Raw genomic sequence first — 4,807 nt, 5'->3', positions numbered from 1 at the left:
GTGATCATTTTACAAGGCCCAAAGCCATCTTTTTTTTTTATGTGAAAATTAGATACCTGTTACACTGATATGAAGAACTTAGCACAGTTCTGGACAGCTCATCCAAGGAAAACACTAGTGTACCTGCAGCGTTTCTGTCTCCTTTCTGGGAGGTGATGCTTTCCTCCAGAAAATTCCCTGCTGACCTGGTGCTGTTCCATATTTCCACACCTCCCTGAAGGCCAAACTGTCCCTGCCATCTCCATAGCCCTTTTGACCCAGCATGCAGAATCCTCATGCTTACCATGCAGTTGGCAACACAATTAGTAAAAAGCTGAATCCTGGAAATGACAAGAACCATTGGCCTAGAAAATAACTATGAATGGGTTTGGATCATTCCAGCTTTTTGCTACATGGACATCTGTGGTAATATTTTTTTGTTTTGGTTTTGTTTGGTTTGATTTGGTGTTTTTTGTTTGTGTTTGTTTGTTTGCTTCTTTTGGTTTTAGTTTTGGTTGTTGTATCTGTTTTTTTTAATGGAAAGGACTATCAGAATTATTTCCTACTGCAGATTTCTTCTTTAAATCAGTTAAACTTCTTTCTACTTGAAGAACTGAATCTCTGTATTATTAAAAACTTTCCTTGTTCTAGAAATTTCTTTTTACTTATTTAGTCTTTTTTTTCCCCCTCCAGGTTCTTTGTTTAAAATCTGACTCAGATTGAGCACTTAAGGAAAGAATGATGATTCTGTGCAATCTCCCTCAAATCTTATCATAGAACTTGATTAGTCAAATCTTGGTCTTTTTTTCAGGAGTTAGCACACCTTTGCTGACTTTTGCTGACTTTTGTCAGGTTCTGGAAGAATGTGTACAGGCAGTTAGGTCTGACCACTGCATTTATTCTCTAAAATCCCCAACAAAATCATTTCTCTAAACCAGCAAGTCTATCTAAAGAGGCCGTGGGAGAAAAATATCATGGTTTCAAAAAGGTACAGTGGATCACAGTGCTAACACCAGCATCAAGAAGAATAGACTGGAACAATCAATTCATAATGATGGTTCACATTTTATTAACCTTTTTAAATGGCTTCCTTAATGGTTACAAAGACCATGAACAAGGCCTTACAATCTTCCCCTTACAATCTTTATACCTAGAGCAATTGGTGGAGCAATTAAGATCTGAAAAAGCTGCCCTGTTCTCTTCATTCCAACGAATTGTCATTTGATGGTTAGAGCCACGAAGATGAAACAAATGTTCCTGTGGTGTCCCTGACCTTGCATTACTGAGGGAATATCATTCAACCTCTCTGTGATGCAGTTTCCTCATTTGTGGTGAAAGGAGAACTCCCATTCATGTGGAGAGACACTGTGGATGGAAGTGTTGTGAAGCGCATTGTTAACAGCAGAACGGGGATCTGCATGGCATGAATGTGCAGATTGATTTTGTACAACTGTGAGTACCTTAACACCAACCAACTGCATCTGCCAAGTCATGTAGTCTATCACCACAACCTTTGGTGTCTGTAAATGCTTTCTGGAGTTATGAGCATGGGCGTATTTTCAGAAGTATTACAGACAAAGTCAACTTCAATTGCATGTCCCGGATTTATCTTTTTGAGTAATTTGCTATTTGGTTTTGGTTTGGTTTGGTTTGGTTGGTTGGTTGGTTGGTTTATTTGTTTTGCTTGGAGACTTTGTATTAGGAAAAGGTAAAATGTTCAGTTCTTTTGGGTTATATATGCTGTAACTCGGAAGGACACATTGATGTTCCAACCCCACCTTTCAGCAGCAGAACTGTAAATATGTGTGGCTTGTAATAGGATTAAGGTGGGTAGTGTCTTTACAAAATGAAGAATTGGCTAAGAAGGAGATGAAATAGCAAAGAAAGAACCAGACATTTTGCCTTATTTATACGTATGTAAATCACAAACAGCCTTTGCTAAGGGCCTTATCTGGGGTCTTGCTGTAAAATCAGTAGGGGGCTGTCTGAAGACAACAGACACTGAACACAGCCTGAACTTCTGAACTTTTAGGACAGAGCACAAGCTTAATAGACTACTTGAGTATTAACTTTTCCATCCAGAGAAGTGAAGAATCTAGTTTAAATGAACATACGATGTGTGATGCAGGAGGGTTACACACGAAGGGGTACACATAGTAGGTGTATCGAGAAGACTGCAAATCCTGAGTACCTTAGCCAATGGGGGAAAGGGAGAAGGAAATTTGCGTCCAGGAATTTAGGATAAAACAGAAACTGTGCCTTCCAGCAATTTGAGAGACCCCACAGATTTGTCCTGTGGACTCTCCCTTTACCCGAACAAAATTTTACAAGAATCCTCTGCCTTTGTCATGAACAGGAACTTCTAGATTGGATTAATTTTTCCTTACACTTGCATTTCAGAAGTGGCTACAGAGTTAAAAGCTGGGGCTGGGGCTGGGTCCTAGAAGGTCATTTTTATCACAGGCAATTATGTTTGCAGTTGTGCATGGTCATGAAGACGAATCAGAGTTTATACTTTGTGGCAAGGAGAAAGCTTGTGGGACTCAGTTTCAAAATACTCAGTCACCTTCAGGGGCAATGTTGGCCATGGTGAGCAGTGCATACTGAGCTGAGTAGGAAAGCAGAATGTCTGTCTTTGACATATAAAATGAAGGTTGTCTGTCTGGTGTAAAACAAGCATGTGGAGATTAGTATCGTTTACTGTTTGTGTAGTGAGGGCCTGCCTTAACATCTTTTCTTGGTTAAAGAGAGACAGATGAAGGGTTATCAAGTCCTGCAAATAGTCACTCTAAGGCCTTCTCCGTGGTGAGATACACCATGGAGATGCACACACATCCAGGGAGAGAGGCACCAGGTAGTCCTGTGTGTGTTTCCGGATCACACAGCAGCAAGTAGGGAATCCTTGTCATTGTTTATTCAGCTGTTTTCTCCCATCAGCACTATAGCTTGCATCTAACCCTGGTGTCCTGTGTCTTCCAACTGCTGACCAGCAATTGGCAACTACTATTTCTAGGATCTCTTGAATCTAAAACAGCAATCCTGAAGAGTAAAGCAGTCACAAAACAGCAGATGATTTTTTTTCATTCAGAAAGGAAATGAATAATTGCTCTTGCACAAAACCAAAGCAAGCTATAAATCATACTTAGAAGATTAAAGAGGGACTGTGAAACAAAAATTATCCCCTGAAACAAAGAAAGCAAAATCTTGTGATCACCTGAAAGTATGCTCAACTCAAAGAACACTTTATTGTGCAGGTCTGCATATCAACATCAGTGGTTGCTTTGCAGGTGGCACAAGCCAAATGGAAGTTAACTTGCCCATTGCAACTGAGACCATTACAAAGAAAACGAAAGTTGTAGAGCCACTTCAATATTTATAAGCTGCATCCTTCCTCCATGTGCTGCAAAGGCAGGAAAAAATTCATCATATTTTGTTGACTTAACTGGAAGTCCTAAAGGATCACTGTTTTTCCACAGGTTATTCTGGCCACTGTAGAGGAGGTAATATGTATTACATGCTCTCTAGCAAATAGAGTATAGCTATGTAGTACATAGTTTTATACCTCACAGCTGCATGTAACATGTTTGCATATAACAAACATACATATCAAAATATTATACAGCTTCATATAGATTAATGTGAAATGTGATATCTTTGTGAAAATCATTTGAGAGAGGGGTGTCAGTGCACCAGGGTACCAAATACAGAACTCTTACAGTTCTACAGAGGAAAACCCACCCAGCTCCATACAACCCTGGTAGTATTTCATCAGAGACTTATCTCCTTTATTTGTCCTTCTTTCTGTTTTTTTCTCACAATCTTGTCTGACAGTTGTGCTTCACTGATGCTGGATAACACCTTAGCTCCCTTGCATCCACTATTTGCTTTCACCAAACCTCATTTAGTGCTGTCCTCTGCCCACAAGGGACATCCCAGTCTGACCCTTTGTACATATGTTTCACTTTAAAGGGTCTGTTAATTTAAATAATAATTATATTTTACATTTCAGCTTATTGATTAGTGTATACACTTCTTAGCTTGGAATAAAAAGATGTTTAATGAAAGCTGTGCTGCCTCCTCCCACACAGAGAGGGCTAGAGTCTGTATTTGCACATGACCCTATGTACTTCTACTATTCTCCAGTGACCAAGTAAATCTAAACAGGTAGCAGATACTTGTAACAATGCAGCTTATCCATCCTAGACGTTACTCAAGCAAACACATCTCCACCCATGGGCTTCTTCTTCTTACCAGTCTTCCTAGAGAAGCAGTTTTGGGCAGCAGAGCTGTGCTTTTATGCTCCATGTTGGAGCAACAGGCAGTTAAAATGGGTCGTCTCTACCACTAGATTCATGGGAATTTTTCTTCCACAGATGGGTCATTATATAATGGCTTTTCTGCAGAGTAATATATGATTATTATTCTTGAGAGACTAAAAAAAATTGAAAAATCAGATAATACTGCTTAGTCCTAAGCAGTTATCAGGATTTGCTTCAATATGTTGGAAATCCTTTGCACAGCAGAAGCCTGGGACACATGTAAATATAATTTAGATTGTATCTGACATCAAAAATGATAAAAGAAACCTGCTCTTGAGCATAGTGAGTCATAGGGGATTTACAAGTAAAGCTGTATATGATTTCTTAGGAGGAAATCATTTCCCCACTCTCTTAAATGAGCACAAAATATCCCAAAGAAGCAGATCCATCTAGGTGAGAGGATATAAGCTATAGAAAAGCTTCCTAGAAGTCTAGAAGTGAAGGACACTCAGGAGAGAGCTAATTTTGGTAGGGTCATGACAGGAGGGACACTGAAGCACCTCAGTACC

Source organism: Indicator indicator, chromosome Z, assembly GCF_027791375.1.
Source record: "Indicator indicator isolate 239-I01 chromosome Z, UM_Iind_1.1, whole genome shotgun sequence".
Taxonomy (NCBI): domain Eukaryota; kingdom Metazoa; phylum Chordata; class Aves; order Piciformes; family Indicatoridae; genus Indicator; species Indicator indicator.
Note: the sequence above shows the minus strand (reverse complement) of the source record.